The sequence below is a fragment of the Hylobates moloch genome, unplaced genomic scaffold, assembly GCF_009828535.3.
Source record: "Hylobates moloch isolate HMO894 unplaced genomic scaffold, HMol_V3 SCAFFOLD_17, whole genome shotgun sequence".
Classification (NCBI taxonomy): domain Eukaryota; kingdom Metazoa; phylum Chordata; class Mammalia; order Primates; family Hylobatidae; genus Hylobates; species Hylobates moloch.
The window spans coordinates 49,994,043-50,018,929 of record NW_026652292.1 but is presented as its reverse complement, the minus strand read 5'-3'; the positions used below and the strand labels follow the sequence as shown (position 1 = coordinate 50,018,929).

The 24,887-nt window shown below is 40.3% G+C and overlaps 1 protein-coding gene and 1 non-coding gene across 7 annotated transcripts in view; one reads left to right on the top strand and one right to left on the bottom strand.

Annotated features, from left to right (window-relative positions):
* APBB2 (amyloid beta precursor protein binding family B member 2) overlaps nucleotides 1-24,887 on the bottom strand; it is a 405,965-nt gene that overhangs the window by 288,364 nt on the left and 92,714 nt on the right. For all 6 annotated transcript variants that reach the window (XM_032136010.2, XM_032136011.2, XM_058429991.1 and 3 more), the window contains one exon: nucleotides 3,496-3,607. The gene's annotated coding sequence lies outside the window, so the exon portion shown is untranslated. The remainder of the gene's footprint in view (nucleotides 1-3,495; nucleotides 3,608-24,887) is intronic.
* LOC116457187 (U6 spliceosomal RNA) lies at nucleotides 16,160-16,266 on the top strand. The gene has a single exon (XR_004244949.1). It is a non-coding gene; the product is annotated as a U6 spliceosomal RNA (small nuclear RNA).

Below are 24,887 nucleotides of genomic sequence, written 5' to 3'. Positions count from 1 at the left end.
ATTGATTAAGACAGCTCGGCAGGAGCAATATGTCACCTGCACTCTTGTATAATATAACAAAGGGACCAAAGAAGACACAAAGCTTTATACACAGCACCTGTCAGCCAATGACACTTACCACTTTAAGCACATATTCAGACCCATGAGCCTCCTATTCAGAATATGTCTGGCTACAGTAAACACCATGAAGATTCTAGACGGGGAATCCTTTTCTGTTCTGTTCTCACATGAAAAACCTACGCCATATATTCCACATATTTACACTCTTTTCTAACTGAAAGCCAGGAGAGCCCAAAATTAAGCAAAAGGCTAAGATCCAGTTGTTTCCCTTTCACTAAAAATGATGCTGTAGGTAAATACTTATTAGCATGGATATGCATTATTTATTGTTAAGTGGAAAAAGTAAGTTACCAAAAAACTTGCTGCGTACTCATTTAGGGTTAACATAAAACCAAACATGGACATGCATTAGTAGGATAATAAAATACAAACTTTTTACTTCCTTTAAAATAATCCATGGCTAATTTTTTTGAAGGTACATTTATATTTTATCACCATTATAGACTCAAGTTTCCAAAAATCTACCTCAAATAATCGATTTTCTGAATTACTTGAAATGCTTGAAACAAGGAAGACTTTGAAGACACATGCAATTAAGAAAAAAGTGAAAGTAAAGGACAGAGGTTAAAAAGAAGTGTGGAGGTTGTCTAGGGTTCTGAATTTTCTCTAAAATTGTGTGTTTGCTTTTCCAAAAAGAAACCACCAAGACATTTAAGTATCCCTTACAGCTTTCAAAGAGCAGTCAGAAACATTTTCTTATCACTTTAATAAATATCAGAAAAGACACCTCCCCTCTCCCCTCCCATTCCCTCCCATTAACTTCCATATAACTTAACTAGTTCTTCAAAATCAGATTTATGTGCAGTACACTTCTGCATTGTAACCTTCTCTTTTTTTAACTTTAAGGGTACATTGTAAACATCCTTCTGCATGTATAAATATTCACTTGTAACATCAACTTTATTTTTACTAATTTTTTTTTTTTAGAGTCAGGGTCTCACTTAAGTGTCAGGCTGTAGGGCTATGGTGTGATCATAGCTCACTGCAACCTCAAACTCCCGGGCTCAAGTGACCTTCCCATCTCAGCCTCTGGATTAGCTGGGCCTATAGGCACTTACCACTAAGCCCAGCTACTTTTTTATTTTTTGTGGAGACAGGGTCCCTTTCGTTGTCCAGGCTGGTCTTGAACTCGGGCTCAAGCAATCATCCCACCTCTGCCCCCCGAAGTGTTGGGATTACAGGGGTGAGCCACGGCGTCTGGCCTTAACATCAAGTTTGGTACACAGAGATCTTTTTGTCACAGTCCCTGTAGTAACGCAGGGCTGTCTTTAGCTTACTGTAAACACAGAAGTCCCACAGATGCCTTCCCTCTACAAAATGGAAACACAACTTTTACAACAATGCCACAATGTATCCCAAAAGGGAATATTTTGGTATAATGTAAAGAAAATATTGCACTAGAGACTATGTGAAATTTTAAAGAAATGCTTATTTCTTTGAAATAACCATTTGAAAAGGTAGCTTATTTGAAAGGCAGCTTAAGTAGCTTACTTTCTGAAGCTAAGTTATATTTCCAATCTAAACACCACTGCAAATATCTAGACCCTGAAGCCCAGAGAATCAATCATTTGACCTTTTCGTTCTATTTCTGTAGACAGACTGGGTGGCCTCCAACATAATCCTTTTTCAAATATCCTTCCAAAATGGAATAACAACTACAACACACAACTACAACATAAAATATTTCTTTTAAGATTAACGTGATTACAAGACAACAAAATTCAACCTACAAACTTCTATTTTTTTTTTAATTCCACTGACAATAATATTTCACTATTACAAATATTTCACTGTAACCAAAAAAATATTTTGGGTGAGATTTTCCTTACTTTCAACTAATTCATATTTTAGCAGAGACTTGACAGCCCTCAGAAATTATGTGTGTATGTGCAGTGTCTATGTCTGTGTGTATGTGTGTTTGTGTGTTGCACATACACGTATATTTTTTTTTTTTTTTTTTTTTTTGAGATGGAGTTTTGCTCCTGTTGCCCAGGCTGGAGTGCAGTGGCGCAATCTTGGCTCGCTGCAACCTCTGCCTCCCAGGTTCAAGCGATTCTCCTGCCTCAGGCTCCCGAGTAGCTGGGATTACAGGCATGCACCACCATACCCAGCTAATTTTTTTGTATTTTTAGCAGAGATGGGGTTTCTCCATGTTGGTCAGGCTAGTCTCGAACTCCCAACCTCAGGTGAACCGCCCACCTTGGCCTCCCAAAGTATGTATTTTTTCAGTACAAATAAGTATGTATTTTTTCAGTACAAATATTTAACTTCAAATAAGCTTCAAAACTCAAGACCCTTACCTTATTATAATTATTACAAAATAAAAAACCCAATTTAATAATTAAATTTATAGTAAATATAACAATAGCACTATAAAATCCGATCTTACTATTTAATGCTTTCATAGAACTAAAGCAAAGTTCTGTTCTGTCTTGTTTTATTTTAAACATGTTTCAACTAGCTCATTTGTACTGCCAGAAATAGAGAGGAGCTGTAAGACACAAAGCATAGGAAGTTTAGAAAGCTATCTAGTAATTTAGTGTAAAAACAGTTCCTATTGTCGATAATGTTTCTGGAGCATGCTAGAGAGGATATTTGTGTATGTTTCTGTGCTTGCATGTGCATATTTTATTTTGCATATATTCTTACGGGCATTTGGTCATTCATAATTCCAAGTAGTATCCATTAAAAAAACAGATCGACTTTATATATCTGTAAGGTCCATTTTTCAAAAAGATAAGAGAATAAAACTGAATTTTCTGGTTCCAAGCAATTTTTTCTAAAAGACAGCAAAAACATTCAACAAGTGTCTCAATTAGAATGTCTTATAGTGCCCTCAAAAAAATTCTAAAATAAAACTGGGAGGTCCATCATCAATTCTTCCAAGACAAAGCTACATGAAGAATTTATTGGACAAGCAATTCCACATTTTGCTTTCCTTTCTAGACAAGAAAAGAATCAAGTCGATTTCATCCTTACTCTAAAAATTCAGAACCAAAAAGCCTATCCAAAATATCTAAAAGTCTAAAACACCTGAAGCTCAGACAACTGGACTCACTTTTCTGTCACATATTACATTGCCTTGTATTTGACGTTTAATCACTTGCAAATCTGATAAAAGTTTTGTCACAACCTTGAGGACTCAGTTTATGAAACCCAAAGGAAATGGCACCATGTAGAACATCATCTTAATCTCTTCCAAGTTTTTTTTTACACAAAGAGGTTTCCTGAGTCCCCTTCCATGTTACAAATCCATAAAAACATATAAAATTTATTAAGCCAGGAATGAAAGAAAGTAAAAAGCCATGGACCTATTGTTAACTTTCTGAGAGAGGTATAACAGGATTTTTTAAAAGCAAGTTTAAAAGTACTTACTTTTCCCAGGTCTTTGGTACAAAGCTCAGAAGGCGAGCTCCTTTTCTTCCCCACGAAGTCTGTTAATTAATAGCAAGCACCCCAGGAGGTCAGGCAGCCCAAAGAGATCGATCTAGAAATTGTGTAGAGACAAAAATTTTAAATTCAAAATCATATCAGACATGAAAAATCAAAATACCCCACTGCAATTCAGAGTATCTCTGCATCAATAAAATAAAGATGTCATTGGGATCCTTAAATGATGAGAAATGTAAGCTATTTTTCTTTCATAATATACTAACAAGGCTTTCTAAATCCAGACGGCAGTTCGATCTGTCGCCTTATTAAAGTTTCAAAAGCAGGAACTAGTGAGGCTTCTTGGCAACCACTCCTGTTAAAGACGTCTTTCTCAGGGAGTCATAAAAAGGAACCGAGGGAGAATCTGGACTTCTAATTATATTGTGACTTGGGAAGGAAGGTCTTCCGAAATCACACTTGCCAGTTCTCACTTCCAAACATGAGCTCATCTTATAAACACAGAAGTAGTTGTAAACAGAAGTGAATCACAACAACTTAAGGAAAGTTATCAACAACTTTTAAATACTCTTCAAATGTATTAAGCACACCTTAATTTCTGCAGGTAAGAATGGGAAGAGTGAGCTGTGTTCATTTTTTCCTAATAAAACAGAAAATCTGACAATTCTAAACTCACTTACAACATGTTACTTCCAGGCCAGGCGCGGTGGCTCACGCCTGTAATCCCAGCACTTTGGGAGGCCCAGGCGGGCAGATCACAAGGTCAGGAGTTCAAGGCTAGCCTGGCCAACACAGTGAAACCCCATCTCTATTAAAAATACAAAAAATTAGCCAGGCGTGATGGCATGTGCCTGTAATCCCAGCTACTCGGGAGCCTGAGGCAGGAGAATCGTTTGAACCCGTGAGGCGGAGGTTGCAGTGAGCCAAGATCATGCCACTGCACTCCAGCCTGGGTGACAGTGCAAGATTCCATCTCAAAAAAAAAAAAAAGAAAAGAAAAAGAAAAACATGTTACTTCCCCAACAATCGTGCAAATGGATTCTAAGGCAATAAAATCATTAATAAGATAAAATAGTTTAAGTAGGCAAAACAGATGCCATATGTAACCTATAACCTAAAGTCTGCATACCCCTCCGGCTCTCCTATTACAGGACTTATACTAGATGTAATTCTAAGAAGCGTGATACACTCATTTACAAGCCACAGGAGATTGCGAAATCAGTTAGAAAGAGGGCACAGCTACAGCAAGTAGTTGTAACTAAAAATCAGAACCCTACAAACACCATAAGCATCATTTATTACTATTGCCATTGTTACTGTCAACATTTATATTCTGTTGACTCTTATGCCAGGTTCTTCTCTGTGTCTTACATGTATTAACTCTACTTCAGATAGGGACAAGCAGAATTTCACATTTCACTTATCCCCTGGGCAACATTGTATTACCATACAGCACGCTCAGTTCTGCTATAACGCTTGTGTTTGTTTCAAGAGAACAATTTGAGTGTAACTCGAATATGTTTCTTTATGCATGATTTCACTGCAAGAAATACTAGGTTATCGCAGAAGGCTGCACTCGGGCCAAACCCAGCTGCATACGGTTACACAGAATGAACACAGTCCATGCCTCAAACATCTACCAGTGACTTTGGTTTCCACCAGTGTGCTATGAGCCATACCAATCCATATCTGGTATCCCAACTCCATCTGATTTCAGGTAATCCATCTGCCACCACTTCACAATAACTCGTAAGTGGCAACCCTTCTAAAGCACCAGTTCACAAGCAAACGTCAGGACTTTTTCGAGTTGAAGTACCATATTTATTGCACTATGTATTTAACCATTTAATATGTGAAAAATTTGTGCAACAGTATTTATTCAGTTCCCATCCCTTTTTAATGTGTCGCTGATAGTTTTTTGAGTATTGTGTCCCCAACGGCATTCCTCTCCTAAGCACTGTGAGTTTTACTGCAGGATTCTGCATAATGTGGTTTTTAGGAACACATATATCATTTTATCAGAATTGACTATATAATAACTAGTGTTTATAAAAGATGCTTGTTACTTATCCAGAAGGGGTGAAATTGTGATTTTCATATTTTGTCATTATATTTAAGAGGACAGCAACATATTGTAATGCAATTTTAAAAAGATTGTCTTTCACAATGTTTACAATTACCAACCATAGACACTTAAGGGTCAGCTTCAGTTACATGATAAATTTATTTATGTAAGATTGCCTAATGTTAAAGGAGGGTTATTACAGGACCATTTTGGACAGATCAAGATGACGGTGTTGTAAAGATAGATTCTTGCAGACAAGACAGCTTAACCGTAATTGCTGGAAAGGACAAACTGAATGGAATTACTTTTCATTCTTAAAAACCGATAAATTAAAAAGACTCTAAATTTTCTTTTAAAGAGTTCAAAATAGGCATAAAGATACATACAAGGAATTTTTCTATTATAAGTAATATTCTTGTAAATAATTTTTAAAACACAATACTCAACAATGGATAGTTTTTTTAAATCTGTAGATATTTAATAAAAGGAGAAAATGCTCTTAAGCAGTATTGAGAAAGTAGACTATAATGTAATATACTCATCACCCCAGTTTTGTTTATAAGAAAAAAGACTAGAAAGAAAAAAAAAAGCCAACATTTGAAAAACTGCTAGTTACAAATTGTAGAATTACAACAGAGTAATTTTTACTTTCTTTATATTTTGCATCAGTGGGCACATCCTTTTTACCCCCACTTTAACGTCACATGTGAATCCAGCCAATAGAATGAAGGCTAGCCGAAGAACAAGAACATCAGGAGCTTCCTCATCAATCACAAGTATTAATAGGTCCAGTCATGTGGCTGGACCTCTGAAAGTGTTTTCTATCTCATAATTCAAGGACAAATACAGTCCGTCCCAATAGGGATGTTTAAAGTTTATAAACCCATTACAGAGGCCAAAATATAATTTGCTTTTTACAGGCTAATACAGTCATGGATTTAGTAAAATCCAGCTGAAAGATTTTTAATTATATAATTGTATCTAAGCTGTCCTAATATCTGAAAGAAATTTCATTCTGAATAAAGAAATTGTATTCTGGATAAAGCTCCTTTCAAACAAGATCAAGATTAAACAAATACAAAGAGGGATGCATTTGGGCATGGGGATAAACTTCCAGCTTGAGGAGTTTTAAATAGCAAGTAAGAAAACAGAGATTGATCCTTATAACCTCCAAAAGAATGTGGCTATATTAAAATTTTCCCAATAACAAAACTTGACTTTAAAAACTTGCCAAAAACAGTGACTCTTTTAAAAAAGTCATGATTCTGCTTAGTTTAATCCCACACACTGATATCGCGTAAGAACTGAAGGTTGAGGATATACAGGAATCAAGGGCCAATTTGGGACAACTTGGCCACCACACATCTGAGTTCACTCACCCATGCTTGGCTAGGAGTACATTTATTTTATTTTTAATCTATTCATTTTTTTTTCTAACTATTATTTTAGGTTCAGAGGCACATAACGCAGGTTTGTTACCTGGATAAATTGTGTGTCGCGGGGGTTTGGTATGCAGATTACTTTGTACACAGGTAATGAGCATAGTACCCAATAGGTAGTTTTGCAATCCTCACCCTCCTCCCACCCTTGGCCCTCCCACTCTCCTCCTTCAAGTGGGTCCCAGTATCTACTGTTTCCATCTTTGTGTCCATACATACTCAATGTTTAGCTCCCACTTACAAGCGACAATGTGTGGTATTTGGTTTTCTGTTCCTGTACTAATTCTCTTAGGATAATGGCCTCCAGCTCCATCCATGTTGCTGCAAAGGACGTGATTTAGTTCTTTTTTATGGCTGCATAGTATTCTAGCGTGTATATGTACCACATTTTCTTTCTCCAGTCCACTGTCAAGGGGCACGTGAGTTGATTCCATGTCTTTGCTATTGTGAGTAGTGCACTAGCAGCATATTTAAGTGATGTGTCCCTTTTCACTTTCAGTTTAGCTTTCCTGGCATACCTGCACACCCAGTAACTACTTCGTATAGGGCAGTTACTTTAATAGGACTCCCACTCTCAAGAATGTGCTGAGGATTGAAAGTCAGTGGTTGTATGTGTAGGAGTGGGTGGTAGTTTTGTTTTATAAAATATAAAGCAGTTAACATTCAGCATACACAGCTGAATAATAACCATATCCCTGATATACAATGCATAGATGTAGTGAGTAGTCTATTTTTGTTTTGTTTTGTTTTTTACTTCCAAAATGCCGACACAGATGAAAAACAAAAACAAACCCTTGTGCTTCAAATGTGCTTTTGTATTTTTTGGCATTTTTGTATAGGTTCTCTACCAAATTACTACATGTTTTGTTTCATTTTAGCAAATAGAAAAGGCAAAATAAACATTTTAATTATGCTATTATATATAAAAATATCATGGAAGAAATATGGAGCTCCAGACAAATCAGTCAGTTTAAGGTTTAGAGCCTCCTCAGAGACTCTATCATTGTATCAAATGCACAATGATTGTTTTGGAAATTTTGAAATTCCTGGCTTTTGTGTCCCACAAGTTGCTGCCTAAAATGCTGCGCATATGCACCTTTAATAATTAACCAAATATTGGCCAGGCACAGTGGCTCACGCCTGTAATCCCAGCACTCTAGGAGGCCAAGGCGCGCAGATCATGAGGTCAGGAGATGGAGACCATCCTGGCTAACACAGTGAAACCCCGTCTCTACTAAAAATACAAAAAAAATTAGCCAGGCGTGGTAGCGGGCGCCTGTAGTCCCAGCTACTAGGGAGGCTGAGGCAGGAGAATGGTGTGAACCTGGGGGGCGGAGCTTGCAGTGAGCCGAGATAGTGCCACTGCACTCCAGCCTGGGTGACAGAGCGAGATCCCGTCTCAAAAAAAAATTAACCAACTACTAAAATCAACAAGCAAATCCACAGACTGTGTCCAATTATAAGTATTCAAAATAAAAACTATGAATCTTAATTTTTCAAAGACATGCTGAGATATACATTCACATATACATACCTTACACTGACTCTGAAAATACAGAGCAGTTAGGAACTCTTGGCATGGAAACTATACATCTTAAATTGCTTTAAGAATTAGCATACGCATAGCCCAAGGGAATAAATTATCTTATCATTAATGGATATAAAGAAGAGTAACCAATTTTCAGAATCTACCTGGAAAACACACACAAAGTATTTTCTCAGGCTCTCTAAGTCACTTCTGGGGCAGAATTCCAATGTTATCTAAGTTAACCTTTGGCACTATCTCATTTCCCTTTGTGCATTCCTCTTTAACCTCTAGCCCAAAGACCTTCACTTTGGATGCCCTTCTCCCTTCATTGGTGAACATCTAAAACTCTTAATGCCACTATGGGAATAATCTTGGGAAATGGGTGGGTGAACTTAAATGATTAATGACTTTTAACTTTTTCTAGATTAGGTACATTTTTAAAGAAAATCCCAAGTACCTAGATCTTGGTTTCTAAATACTTGTGCTCACTGGAGAAATAGTTGGGTCTGGGTAGAGAAAGTACAAGATAAGTCCAGAAAATCTTACTGTGCCAAAAAGCAAGGGAGTGCTCAAATGCTAATGCAGACATGACAAAAGGACATAGGAGGAGATGCTTTAAAGGGGCTCCTGATAGCCAAAAGCGGGGCAGTTTGAACAAAAAAGAAGATGTTGGCCAGGCACAGTAGCACATGCGTATCATCTTAGCACTTTGGGAGGCCAAGGCAGGAAGATCACTTGAAGTCAGGTGTTTGAGATCAGCCTGGCCAACATAGTAAAACCCCATCTCTACAAAAAAAATACGAAAATTAGCCAGGCATGGTGGCACGTGCCTGTAGTCCCAGCTACTTGAGAGACTGAGGTGGGAAAATCTTTTGAACCTGGGAGGCGGAGGTTACAGTGAGCTGAGATCGCACCACTGCACTCCAGTCTGGGCAACACAGTGAGACCTTTTCTCAAAAAAAAAAATGATGTTGATGAACTATAATACATTGGATTAAAAAAGAAGCCATAAACCCACAAATATTCATTGAAAAAATAATGGGGGAAACTCTTCTTTATAGAGGATGCCAGCTAATAAATATCAAAGGAAGAGAAGAAGAAAATCCTACTTTGCAACTACCAATGCAATCACTGATTCAGTCAACAATCATTAATAGATGCTAAAACCATTCTAGAAAGGGTTGTTGTAGGACAGAACACTCACACACGGTCTCAGAATAGCACCCCACAGATTACCTAAGAGAAAAGGCATCTTTACAAATGGAGAGTTCCGGCAGACCAGCTCATCCAAGTGGTGCTCGGCATAATCAATTCCAGGACAACGGAATAGTAGGTATCGCCACAGTCACTATGTAGCATTTTTGCCAAACGTGCTTAATCTGTATCTAATCATAAGGTAACAATCAGACAAAACCAGATTGTGACACATTCTACAAAACAAAGGTATCTTTCAAGACACCAATGCCATGAACCACAAAAAGAAAACAAAAACAGGGTGACTGTTTTAGATTAAAGGAAACTAAAGAGACAAAATTCAATGAATGACTGTTGACTCATCCTGGATTGGGAGGGGGGTATAAAAGACAGTATTAGGATAACAGGTGAAATCTGAACATGTATTCAACTATTATTTATATATCAGATAACATTTATTAGTGATCATCTTATTATAGGCTACGTGGGAAAATATCCTTGTGCTTGAGAAATACATGTTGAAGTATTTAGGGCTAAAGGGTCATTGTCTCTACAACTAACTCAGATGGTTCAGCAAACAAGTTTTAAGTGTGTGCATGTAAAGAGACACAGACACAAAAAAACAGAAGAGATGGAGATAAGGCAGATTGGGCAAAATGTTAACACCTTATACAGCAGACTAGTCATGACCTATAAAAACTAGTAACCATAGTTACTTATGGGCTATACGTACCCTGTATAAAGAGATCATAAAGGAGCTAATGGTTGAAAAGAAACTGATGCACATAGGAATATAGTTCTTCACTGTTAGAGCATTTAGTCCATTTCTTAAAAAAAAAAAAAAAAGAAAAAATCCAATTCTATTTCTTTTCTGAAGCAATTAATGGTTCTCAGCTGGGAGGAAGAACGTTGAGAAGAAAAAAAAAAGAGACTCGTGGAAGAGGATGACAGTGGGTAAAATTACACAGAAAAGTTCAGTTCTCCTCTACCCAGTCTGAAGAGGAGGTAGGTCTTCAAGGTTTAAAACATTCTGCCTGTGTTTCCGATCCTGGTGAGAAACGCTGTGCAGGTGCGGCCATTTCCAACAAGCCAGAAAGATTCCCTTTTCCAGATTTACACCGACCAAACACCCTGCCCAGGGAGGGCCAAGGACCTCATTCCTCACCCACCCCTGGCTGAGCCTGCATCAAGGGCAATGTCTGACACACACATCCCAGGCCTACAGCCTTCAGCAGTCCCTGAAACCTGACATGTCTAAGACAGACATCACCCCAACAAACCCAACCCCTTGTTTCTCCTATCTCTTTTCTTGGTCTATCCAGTCTCAAAACTGCAGCTTCATCTTTTGCTTCTCTTCCCACTGGCCCATTCTTCATACCTTCTCTGCCTCATCAGCATCCTCAAGGCCACACAGGCCACATGGCCTCACACACTCCAAGTCAAAACACCCTCTCTTTTCTCTGTTATTCCTCAATTTTCCATCTATGCTGCTCAGTTGGCACTTTTTAAATATCTTTGCCACACAGCATTGATTCCACACCCACTGCAAGCCAGTGCTTTGCTATGTTATTTCACTTCAAAAAGCACTACAGGTCCCACACCATGGTTCTTGGCTGTAATCCCAACACTCTAGGAGGCTGAGGTGGGGGGATCCTTTGAGGCCAGGAGTTCTAGGCTGCAATGGGCTACAATTGTGCCACTGCACTCCAGCCTAGGTGACAGGGCAAGACCCTATCTCTCTACATTAAAAAAAAAATCACTATAATTTTTTTTTTTTTTTTTAGATGGAGTCTTGCTCTGTCGCCAGGCTGGAATGCAGTGTTGCCATCTCGGCTCACTGCAACTTCCACCTCCCGGGTTCAAGCAATTCTCCTGCGTCAGCCTCCCAAGTAGCTGGGACTTAAGGGGCATGCCACCACGCTTAGCTAATTTTTGGTTTTTGTTTTTTTGTTTGTTTGTTTGTTTGTTTTTGAGATGGAGTCTCGCTCTGTCGCCCAGACTGGAGTGCAGTGGCACGATCTCGGCTCACTGCAACCTCCGCCTCCTGGGTTCACGCCATTCTGCCTCAGCTTCCCGAGTAGCTGGGATTACAGGCACCCACCACTACACTGGGCTAATTTTTTATATTTTTGGTAGAGATGGGGTTTCACCATGTTAGCCAGGATGGTCTCTATCTCCCGACCTCATGATCTGCCCCCTTCGGCCTCCCAAAATGCTGGGATTACAGGCGTGAGCCACTGCGCCTGGCCAAGAAAGCACTGTGATTTTACAAAGGTGTTTATATCATTTTATCCCTATTTTACAGAAGAATCGGATGTTCCAACATGTGGAATAATTTGTCAAAGGTCACGGAGCTAAAAAATTAATGTTCAGACCCTTGTCTTCAGGTTCTACCCTAATACCAAGGTGCTCTGAATTATCTAGTTTTAAACACTGTCTCCTGTCCTTTAACCAAGCATAAGGTCTTTGAAGGATGAGACAAATTTTATCATCTTTGTGTTCTCTCCAGAACCTGGTAATACTCATAACTTATGATAACTGATTTATCCATCAAGACTCTACCCAGAGACCACCTTTCTTTCTAATTTCCAGCCCCCATCCCTGCAGAAGCAACCACTCCCTCCTCCTTGGCCTCTGTATGTTTCCACTGCAGCACATGCAAGCTGGAATGCGAGGCCCGTGGCTGCCACACGTGCCTGGCATGCAGGAGGCACTTAGTGTTTACTAAGTGAAATGATTATGCATGGCACAGTCGGGTTTCTCAATAATGTTGTCATACCCTGTTAAAAAATTTGACCTTAGCCGGGCACGGTAGCTCACGCTTATAATCCCAGCACTTTCGGAAGCCGAGGCGGGTAGATCACAAGGTCAGGAGTTCGAGACCAGCCTGGCCAACACAGTGAAACCCCATCTCTACTAAAAATATAAAAATCAGCTGGGTGTGGTGGCGGGCGCCTGTAATCCCAGCTACTCAGGAGGCTGAGGCAGGAGAATCGCTTGAGCCCCGGAGGCGGTGGTTGCAATGAGCCGAGATTGCACCACTGCACTCCAGCCTGGGCATCAGAGTAAGACTCTGTCTCAAAAAAAAAAAAAAAAAAATTTGACCTCATTTTTATCCTTATCATGTACTGATGAAAATTATTTTAGGCAAGACTGCCAGAAAATGGAGAAGAGAATACAGGTCTGAGCCCCTTTGCATCCCCTCCACTTTGTGTTCTCTCTACATGCTGCCCTGGGTATAGTATGTTCTAGAGCAGCGGTCCCCAGCCTTTTTGGCACCAGGAACTGGTTTCATGAAAGACAATTTTTCCCCAATAGGGTGAGGGGAGGTTGGAGGGGTTTGGGATGATTCAAATGCATGACGTTTATGGTACACTTTATTTCTATTATTACATTGCAATATATAATGAAATAACTATACAGCTCACTGTAATGTAGAATCAGTGGGAACCCTGAGTTTGTTTTCCTATAACTAGACAGTCCCATCTGGGGGTGATGGGAGACAGTAACAGATCATCAGGCATTCGATTCTCATAAGGAGTGGGCAACCTAGATCCCTCGCATGCACAGGTCACAAAAGGGCTTGTGCTCCTATGAGAATCTAATGCTGCTGCTGATCTGACAGGAGGTGGAGCTCAGGCAGTAATGCAAGAGATAAGGAGCAGCTGTAAATATAGGTGAAGCTTTCCTCACTCACCTGCCACTCACCTCCTGCTGTGCAGCCCTGTTCCTAACAGACCACGGAATGGTACCACTCCAAAACTTGGGGGTTGGGGACCCCATTTGCAGAACAGTGCTTCCAAATTTTAATGTATATGTAATAGCAATCAATACAAATTATGATTCAGTATGTCTGTGGTGAAGCCTAAGATTCTGCATTTCTAACAAGTTCCCAAGAGATAGCAATGCTGCTGATCCACAGAACATTCTTTGGAGTAGCAAAAAGTTCTAGACAGTTATAGTGAAAGTATGCCCATTTAAAGAGTATATAACATGTAGACTGAAATGACTAGACATAATTTCACAGAATGTTAATGCTAGTTGTCTCCGGGTTTCTTCTTTCTGCTTTTCTATAATTTCCATGTATTGTATAATGACTCTTGCTGATGGAAATAAAAATTTTAAATGCTCTCTATATATATACATCCACAAAAAAACTACATATTTGGACATTTCCATTCTGCATAGCTCCATCTTTATTTAAGCAACAAATACACTTAAAAGGACTAGCCTTGGGATAGAACAGGTTGGTGAATTTAGCAATTCCCTATATTCTATTTTAACACGCAAATTAACATGAAACAGCAATTACCCTTAACAAGCAGTCGCCATTACAAGTATTGTTTTTCTCAGGTCCTTTCCCTTAAAAGAAAGAAAGAATCCATTCAGTTGGAATACAATAAAAAGCAAACCAAATTAAGGGCAGATAGAAAAAAACAAGCAGGCACTACACTGGAGCTCTTCCAAGTGGGTCAACAGAACCACAGGAAAGTTGAAACAGAGATAGAAATGCTTTTCTCACAGCAGAGGTGGGATGGGCCGAGTTCCGCAGCAAGGTGAAATGAAATAAATTAAAGCATCACTCACTGTGCACCTGCAGGAGAGGTGGAAAAGAAATGATCCTTGGAGGAGTGCCACCTCCAAAGCAGAACGAGGAGAGATCATTAGGAAAAGGCAATTAGAGGGCACATATTTGCAAGAAAACACTCCCAAAGCACCTGACCTCTCTTCAGTGGAGTTCCAACGAATACCAAGTTATATTCCCTCAGGTGTAGAAGATGCAGCCCCAGCTAGTGGGCATTTCACTCCCACTGCAATGCCTGCAACAATTCCAGGGACTTGCTTGGCCACAAGTGTCTGGGATACATGCAGGGCCAAAAAGAAGGCACCCAACCATCCCATGGCCTATGCAGGGCACTCCTGGTTATAGCAGGCCTGGCAGCGCCCTGCACACTCTGCGTTCTACTCCCTTCCCGCTTCCAGGTAAGAGTTTCTCATCGGAGGATATGGGTTTTCATACTATGGTTCTGCCCACAGTCCTACCTGATGTTTTTCCTTAAAGAAAAATTGTAAAATTCTGTATGAAATTCCACTAAGGTTGGAAACTAGGGTTCAAAAAACCTCTAAATACAATGAAGCCAAAAATCACTTCTGTGGGTCTACACAGCATTATTAAGAATGTGGTTTCAGGCCGGGCGTGGTGGCTCATGCCTGTAATCCCAGCACTTTGGGAGGACAAGACGGGTGGATCATGAGGTCAGGAGTTCGAGACCAGCCTGACCAACATGGTGAAACCCCATCTCTACTAAAAATACAAAAATTAGCTGGGTGGGGTGGCACGCACCTGTAATCCCAGCTACTCAGGAGGCTGAGGCAGGAGAATTGCTTTAATCTGGGAGGCGGAGGTTGCAGTGAGCAGAGATTGTGCAACGGCACTCCAACCTGGGCGACAGAGCAAGACTCTGTCTCAAAAAAAAAAAAAATGTGGTTTAATATCTGTGACGATTAGACACACCAGACATTCAGCTCAACAGAAAACAACGAGCCACTGTATGTCTACTGAATTCTGTGAGTCCAGGGCTGGGTTATTTAACTCAAGGAAAGCAAGCATATGCTGAGTTTAAAAATGTGATTACCTGAAATTGCAAAACTAGTATTAAAGTCACCAACCTGATGAGAGAAAAAATATCTGAATTTATATGGACTTCCTTACATTTACTTTGAAATTCAGTATTGTTTCTTTTTTGAATTATTTTGGTGTTAGATAGGGATATCTGAGTTGGGGGAAAGCTCCATAATCTTTTCAAAGTTCCAAAGCCTAAAAATATCAATATCATAGCTGGAATTTTAGATTTAAAGAGATGTAAGAGGCATAACAATGCAATACACAATCATGTCATCTGTAAGCAGAGACAATTTGACTAAATTGTCACTCATCTATTCAACATAGTATTGAAAGTTCTGGCCAGGGCAATCAGGCAAGAGAAAGAAATAAAGAGTATTCAAATAAAAAGAGAGGAAGTCAAATTGTCTCTGTTTGCAGATGACATGATTGTGTATTTAATACAATACACAGCCTTTTGCCTGGATTCTGGTTTAAAATTTTGTTAAAACACTAAAAGTCTCGGAAATGAATTTAGAAAATTTGACTATGGACTGATATTAAGTAATATTTGGGGACTATTGTTAATTTTGGTTGGTATGATAATGGTGGTGTACTTTTATAAAGAAGCTTCCTTATTTTTTGCAGATGGATGCTAAAGTATTGAGGGTTAAAATGTCATGACAGGCCGGGTGCAGTGGCTCATGCCTGTAATCCCAGTACTTTGGGAGGCAGAGGTGGGTACATCTCCTGAGGTCAGGAGTTTGAGACCAGCCTGGCCAACATGGTGAATCCTGTCTCTACTAAAAATACAAAAATCTGTGCTCACTTCAACAACACATATACTACAACTGCAACGACACAGAGAAGATTAGTATGGCCCCTGCGCAAGGATGACACACAAATTTGTGAAGCGTTCCATATTTTTCTCATGAACATCAATGCAAAAATCCTCAATAAAATACTGGCAAACCCAATCTGACAGCACATCAAAAAGCTTATCCACCACGATCAAGTTGGCTTCATCCCTGAGAAGCAAGGCTGGTTCAACATACACAAATCAATAAACGCAATCCATCACATAAACAGAACCAATGACAAAAACCACGATTATCTTAATAGATGCAGAAAAGGCCTTCAATAAAATTCAACAGCCCTTCATGCTAAAAACTCAATAAACTAGGTATCGATGGAACGTATTTCAAAATAATAAGAGTTATTTATGACAAACCCACAGCCAATATCATACTGAATGGGTAAAAGCTGGAAGCATTCCCTTTGAAAACTGGCACAAGACAAGGATGCCCTCTCTCACTTGTATTCAACATAGTATTGAAAGTTCTGGCCAGGGCAATCAGGCAAGAGGAAGAAATAAAGAGTATTCAAATAAAAAGAGAAGTCAAATTGTCTCTGTTTGTAGATGACATGATTGTGTATTTAGAAAACCCCATCGTCTCAGCCCAAAATCTCCTTAAGCTGATAAGCAACTTCGGCAAAGTCTCAGGATACAAAATCAATGTGCAAAAATCACAAGCATTCCTATACACCAATAATAGACGAACAGAGAGCCAAATCATAAGTGAACTCCCATTCACAATTGCTACAAAGAGAATAAAATACCTAGGAATCCAACTTACAAGGGATGTGAAGGAACCCCTCAAGGAGAACTACAAACCACTGTTCAAGGAAATAAGAGAGGACACAAACAAATGGAAAAACATTCCATTCTCATGGATAGGAAGAATCAATATTGTTAAAATGGCCATACTGCCCAAAATAATTTATAGATTCAATGCTATCCCCATCAAGCTACCATTGACTTTCTTCACAGAATTAGAAAATACTACTTTAAATTTCACATGGAACCAAAAAAGAGCCCGTATACCCAAGACAATCCTAAGCAAAAAGAACAAAGCTGGAGGCATCATGCTACCTGACTTCAAACTATACTATGAGGCTACAGTAACCAAAAGAGCATGGTACTGGTACCAAAACATATATACAGACCAATGGAACAGAACAAAGGCATCAGAAATAATGCCACACATCTACAACCATCTGATCTTTGACAAACCTGACAAAAACAAGCAATGGGGAAAGGATTCCCTATTTAATAAATGGTGCTGGAAAAACTGGCTAGCCATATGCAGAAAACTGAAACTGGACCCCTTCCTTACAACTTATACAAAAATTAACTCATGATGGATTAAAGACTTAAACGTAGACCTAAAATCATAAAAACCCTAGAAGAAAACCTAGACAATACCATTCAGGACATAGGCATAGACAAAGACTTCATGACTAAAACACCAAAAGCAATGGCAACAAAAACCAAAATTGACAAATGGGATCTAATTAAAACTAAAGAGCTTCTGCAGAGCAAGGGAAACTATCATCAGAGTGAACAGGCAACCTACAGAATGGGAGAAAATTTTTGCAATCTATCTATCTGACAAAGGGCTAATATTCAAAATCTAAAAGGAGCTTAAAAAAATTTCCAAGAAAAGACCCATCAAAAAGTGGGCAAAGGATATGAACAGACACTTCTCAAAAGAAAACATTTATGCAGCCAACAAACATATGAAAAAATGCTCATCATCACTGGTCATTAGATAAATGCAAATCAAAACCACAATGAGATACCATCTCATGCCAGTTAGAATGGCGATCATTAAAAAGTCAGGAAACAACAGATGCTAGAGAGGATGTGGAGAAATAGGAACACTATTACACTGTTGGTGAGAGTGTAAATTAGTTCAACCATTGTGGAAGACAGTGCGGCGATTCCTCGAGGATCTAGAACCAGAAATACCCTTTGACCCAGCAATCCCATTACTGGGTATATACCAAAAAGATTATAAATCATTGTACTATAAAGACACGTACACACGTATGTTTATTGCAGCACTGTTTACAATAGCAGAGACTTGGAAACAACCCAAATGCCCATCAATGATGGACTGGATAAAGCAAATGTGGCACATATACACCATGAAATACTATGCAGATATAAAAAAGGATGAGGTCATGTCCTTTGCAGGAACATGGATGAAGCTGGAAACCATCATTCTTAGCAACTAACACAGGAACAGAAAGCCAAACACTGCATGTTATCACTCATGGGTGGGAGTTGAACAATGGGAACACATGGACACAGGGAGGGGAAAATCACACACCGGGGCCTGTCGGTGGGTGGGGGGCCAGGGGAGGGATAGCATTAGGAGAAATACCTAATGTAGATGGCAGGTTGATGGGTGCAGCAAGCCAACATGGCAAGTGTATACCTATGTGGCAAACCTGCACATTCCACACATGTATCCCAGAACTTAAAGTATAATTTTAAAAAATACAAAAATGAGCTGGGCATGGTGGCGGGTGCCTGTTAATCCCAGCTACTCGGGAGGCTGAGGCAGGAGAATCACTTGAACCTGGGAGGCAGAGGTTGCAGTGACCCAAGATCGCGTCACTGCTTTCCAACCTGGGCGACAAGAGCAAAACTCTGTCTCAAAAAAATAAAGTCACATTAGCTATAATTAATTTTTAATGATATGGCAAAAAATAATATATATTGATTTCTATACAGAAAGCAAATAAAAAATGTTAATAATTATATAAATGAGGGGGGTTATATGGGTGTTCATTGTACTGTTCTTTTTTCTATACTTGAAAACTTTTAGAAAAGCTGAAATATATATCTGTCAAAAGCATTTATGGCCTTACACCTTTCTCTCTCTCATCCTGTTGTCTTGCCAAATTAAATTATAGTCCACTTACATTGGGTGATTTTCTTTCCTCCAAAAGACATTCTCACATGTTCCCACCTCTGTAGCTTTGTGAGATACAGTCTCTCAAGCTGGTGTTTTATTCTCCCATCACTGTCCCTCAGGTAAGAACAGACCCATTCTTTTGGGTCCATCACAAATGCTGCCTTCTCTAGGAAAGCTTTCCTAACCCCCCATCCCAACTTTAGGCGATCCCCTCTTTTCTGACTCTCAGTGACACTCTGCAGCTCACATCACAGGTATCATATTCTGTCCTGCATGGTCTTTAAGAAGACATTTACTAAGAGTTTCTCAGGCCAGGTGCGGTGGCTCACGCTTGTAATCCCAGCACTTTGGGAGGCCGAGGTGGGCGGATCACGCGATCAGGAGATCGAGACCACGGTGAAACTCCATCTCTACTAAAAATACAAAAAAAAAATTAGCCGGGCGTGGTGGCGGGCGCCTGTAGTCCCAGCTACTTGGAGAGGCTGAGGCAGGAGAATGGCGTGAACCTGGGAGGTGGAGCTTGCAGCGAGCCGAGATTGCGCCACTGCACTCCAGCCTGGGCGACAGAGCGAGACTCCGTCTCAAAAAAAAAAAAAGAGTTTCTCATGGATGAGGCCAGAGTCTGGAAACTCTCACATGTGTTCTTTCATTTAATCCCTACCTCAATTAGGTAGGAATTATTATTATTATTATTATCATTATTATTATTGAGATGGAGTCTCACTCTGTCATCCAGGCTGGAGTGCAGTGGCGCAATCTCGGCTCACTGCAACCTCCACCTCCCAGGTTCAAGCAATTCTCCTGCCTCAGCCTCTCGAATAGCTGGGATTACAGGTGCCCACCACCACACCCAGCTAATTTTTTGTTTTTAATAGAGATGGGGCTTCACCATCTTGGCCAGGCTGGTCTTCAACTCCCAACCTTGTGATCCACCCGCCTTGGCCTCCCAAAGTGCTCAGATTACAGGCGTGAGGCACCATGCTTGGCCTAGGAATTATTATCATCTTCTTTTCACAGGTGAGAAAACAGGTTGAGAGGCTGGGTGACTTGCTCAAGTCATAGGATTGGTGGATGGTAGGGCCAGGGTTCATTCCCACTCAGCCCCATCTGCTTCCAAATTCCTACGCGCTAGTGTGATGTCATTTGCACCATGGCTTGATCCTTCCCTACTCTATTATACCAACTCAAGGGCAGGCAGAGTATCTTATTTCAACAACATCTGTGCAAAGTCACTATGTGTCAGGCAACTGTTCTACATGATGGGATAAAGCGGCAAATGAAAAAGGACAGTATTTGACTCAGGTCAAAACTAAGGAAATCTAGCTGAGGGCAGTGGCTCATACCTGTAATCCCAGCACTTTGAGAAGCTAAGTGGGGAGAGACTCACATGAGCCCTGGAGTTCAAGACCAGCCTAGGCAACACGGAGAAACTGTATCTACAAAAAAAAAAAAAAATTAGCCAGGAGCAGTGGGCACACCTGTGGTCCCAGCTATTCAGGAGGCTGAGGAAGGAAGATCAATTGAGCCTGGGAGATCGAGGCTGCAGTGAGCCATGATTGTACCACTGCACTCCAGCCTGGGTGATGGAGCAAGATCCTATCAAAAAAAAAAAAAAAAAACCCTAAGGAAATCTGATCTAATTAGCCACTAGTCATGGATTTGAATGAGCTGCCATGGAGCCAGGCCTTGAAGGGTCTTGAGGAACAGAGTCACTAGTCGTGGATTTGAATGAGTTCTGCGTCTTGACTTCAATTTCTAAGCCTCCATTTTCGTCATCTATAAAATGGTGATGACACCTTTACCACCCATATCATGGTATTTTTATGAGGCTAAATTACAGCATGCAACAGAAACCGTAAAATAACCAAATGCTGTTAATTATTGTCATTAATATTATCAAATGGCATCTATTAAATATTTATGTGTCTGTGACGCTTGTTATCACATCTGTAGTTTTCCAGGAGTTTGATCTCAAAAAAGAGTTACTACCACTGATGGTGATTTATTATGCCAGCTTCATATAGGAAGGTTTTTACATGTGGTACTTTTTATATGCGCTGAATAAATCTGATAGCCTTTAGTTAATAAAAATGTATCAATATAGCTTAATTATAACAAGCATACCATATTAAGATACAAAAAAAGAGAAAGGGAGGTGAGGGAGTATTGAGATACTCTGTACTATCTGCTCAGTTTTTCTGTAAATCTAAAAATGCTTTAAAAAAAATTAAGACTGGCCGGGCGCGGTGGCTCACGCCTGTAATCCTAGCACTTTCCCAGGCTAAAGTAGGAGAAATGCTTAAGCTCAGGAGTTCGAGACCAGCCTCAGCAATACAGCGAAACCCCATCTTTACAAAAATACAAAAATTAGCCAGGCGTTGTAGTGCACACCTGTGGCCCCAGCTACTCAGGAGGAGGGGGCAGGAAGATGGTTTGAGCCCTGGAGGTGGAGGCTGTGGCGAACGGAGATCATGTCACTGCACTCCAGCCTGGGTGACAGAGTGAGGCCTGTCTCAAAAATAATTGATTTTTTTTTTTAAGAGCATGAACATGAGGTCAGTTTTCTTGATTGGCTTCTAAACTACCTCTTAAACTAATTCCAAAGAAGTGTAGTCCTGTTGTCTTTAACAAAGAAGGTGGCACTGAAACATGTGAATGGGGCCGACTGGGGGAATGAGTCTGAACTCGGATCTCTAGCTAAATGTACGGCACGTGTTGTTTGTTTTTTTGTTTTGTTTTGTTTTTTTTGAGACGGAGTCTCGCTCTGTCGCCCAGGCTGGAGTGCAGTGGCGCAATCTCGGCTCACTGCAAGCTCCGCCTCCCGGGTTCACGCCATTCTCCTGCCTCAGCCTCTCCGAGTAGCTGGGACTACAGGCGCCCGCCACCACGCCCGGCTAATTTTTTTGTATTTTTAGTAGAGACGGGGTTTCACCATGGTCTCGATCTCCTGACCTCGTGATCCGCCCGCCTCGGCCTCCCAAAGTGCTGGGATTACAAGCGTGAGCCACCGCGCCCGGCTGGCACGTGTTTTTTAAACTTAATCTCATGCATTTATATTCCTCCTTTTATACACTAACATGTTTCGGGCTCCAAGTTCTCCAGCTTAATTCACTACGTTTTAATTAACATACCCAGGAAGGAATTTACCACACCTCCTACTCCTCTAACAAGTAAAGTTAAGTCCCAGAAAGGCTCTGGGAAGTTCCATTAAAAAAAAAAAAAAAGTTGGCAATTTTTTTTTGCTTAAAAATCGCAGTCCCAATTCCCAAGTTCTATAGACAATCTTAATCCAGAACTTCAAGCGTCTGTCTGTACATTAACATACTCCACCATACTATATCCGATTCCTGCCTAAAGAAGGGAGCTCAGCCTTTCACATACCCTGTCCAGAGACTCCTCTCAACTGTAACAACAGACTCCATACTGCATTTGTGAGATCTGCACATATAAAAAGTCTACCACATATAAAACCTTCCTATGTGGAGCTGGCCTAAGAAATCACTGTCAGTGGCAGCAACTGAGTTTTTTAGATCAAACTCCTGGAAAACTACGCATGTGATAACAAGCATCACAAATACACAAATATTTAACAGATGCCATTTGAATATTCATGACAATAATAAGTAACAGCATTCGGGTATTTTATGGTTTGTGTTCCATGCTGTAATTTAGCCTCATAAAAATACCGTGATACGAGTGGTAAAGATGTCATCACCATTATATAGATGAGGAAAACAGAGGCTTACGAGTTGAAGTCAAGACACAGAACTCATTCAAATCCACGACTAGTGACTCTGTTCCTCAGGATCCTTCAAGGCCTGGCTCCATGCCAGCTGTGTTTTCACTCTCTCCAGCCAGAAAGACAGGATCCCTCTCATTTTTTAATAATTTTCCACAGTCCTCCTGTCATCCGTGGAGGTTCTCTTTCTCTGCAGGCCACCTATCTGTTCATGCCTCCAATCTCCCGAGCAGAATTATATAAACCGACTCAGACCTAGGACCTGGCTCACTCACCCAGGTCCCGCTGTGTTAACAAAGTGCCTCGCATGCAGTGGAAGCTCCTCAACCCCAAAGGCCCCACAACCACATGACTGATCCTGTGCTACAAAACTGACACATGAGCAAAAGCCAAGAAATAAAAACAGACCTCGTTCCAGTGCTTCAAAACTTATGGGAAATTCAAGGTGACTTATTTTCCTTGACCTTAAAATAATGTTTAAGTTTTATAACATGGCTGATAATCACAAACGGAAAAGGGAGTTTTCTTTCCCCCTGGGGCCCTCAGCCAGCCCTCCAATTTTGGGCCAAGATTGTTGAGAAAATGTGCCACGATACTTGATTTTTGGCCAGATTCCAGAAAAAGTAGGGGAGAAAAATGAGTTTTACCATCCGTACAGCTTGGGCTGCTTTCACGGGCACCATGCTCTTGCAAAATAAGGCCTAAAATTGACTTCTGCATATTTCTCTTTGCCAAGTTGACCATTTTGTTATTAGAACCTTTGATTCTCAGAACCTAAATCAAGTGAAAAGTCAAATATTTTTAAAAGATCAAATTATTTAAAAACTTCAGCTCTGCCTCAGTACAAAATATAAAGCTCCTGGCATTATATACACAGATAGTGACTAATTCAGGGTGTTAACTTCTTGTACCTGAAAGAAAATGGAAGGCTTCCAAAGTACCAGGATATCACAGAAGCTGCTGAAAAGAAGCAGTTTACTGAATGGTACTTCTGTGTCTTCACAGTTTTAACATTCTCAACGGTGGAAAACGAAAACTGTTTGAAGTGGCTAAAATTCAATGCTTGCTTTGTTTTTAACCAGAATAACCAAAACTGAATATAGTTCCCCAAGATTTTTAATGTCCTGCTTACTGTATTTTTCCTTCTGCAGCCAATTAGAAATGATACTTTAAAAAAGTAAAATGTTTAACTCTAGCATCAGTAACACATGTGCTTTGAGTTTTTATCAGGAATGGAAAATGGAATGAGTAGAGCTATCCACATCTTCCTTGTCTTGCAAATATTATAGCATCAAACACCACAGAAATAATGAGAAATGTCCTCAAATTTCAGTTAATAAACAGTTCCTCTCTCCTGGTCAGAAAAGCAACGGAAGAATACCAGAGGGTACTTGGGAGCGTGTGTGTGTACACGCTGATGCATGCACATCTGTGGTGTGGCTGGGGGTGGGAGTGAAGGAAAGCGACAGAGTTGGGATGCAGCTAAGATTCCTGAGGTGTCCCCTAGGATGGAAATCCTCCACCTGCCCTCTACTCTGCCACCGTGTTGTGTGTTCTGGGAAGCTGACCCATTTAACAACAGGCTGTCTTGCCCACTGGCTCCCATTTTGGTTCAGCCAAATCCTTTCCTGCCAGATTCCCTGGGTCTTGTCAGGTGGCTCTCTATATAGGGTCCCCTGGAAACTGCTTCCTCCCTCACCCCTCAGGCCTAGGAGTGGGAGGAGCTTGGCTATTACTAGCCCCAGGATGCAGCCACTTCTTTGTGGCTCCTATATACCCTGTCCCCAATATTTTTTATGGCAACATTTTTAATATATGGCTTCCTGTTTTGGTTGTGTGTGTGTGTGTGTGTGTGTGTGTGTGTCTGAAACAGGGTCTCACACTGTCGCCAAAGCTGGAGTGCAGTGGCCCCATCTTGGCTCACTGTAGTCTCGACAAGTACAATGACACTTGAGGACAGTACAGGTGTCTTCACTGTTCTGACTGAGGTCTGTACAATAATTTTCCTCCACATTAGAAGCTGACTTTTTTTGAAAATAATTA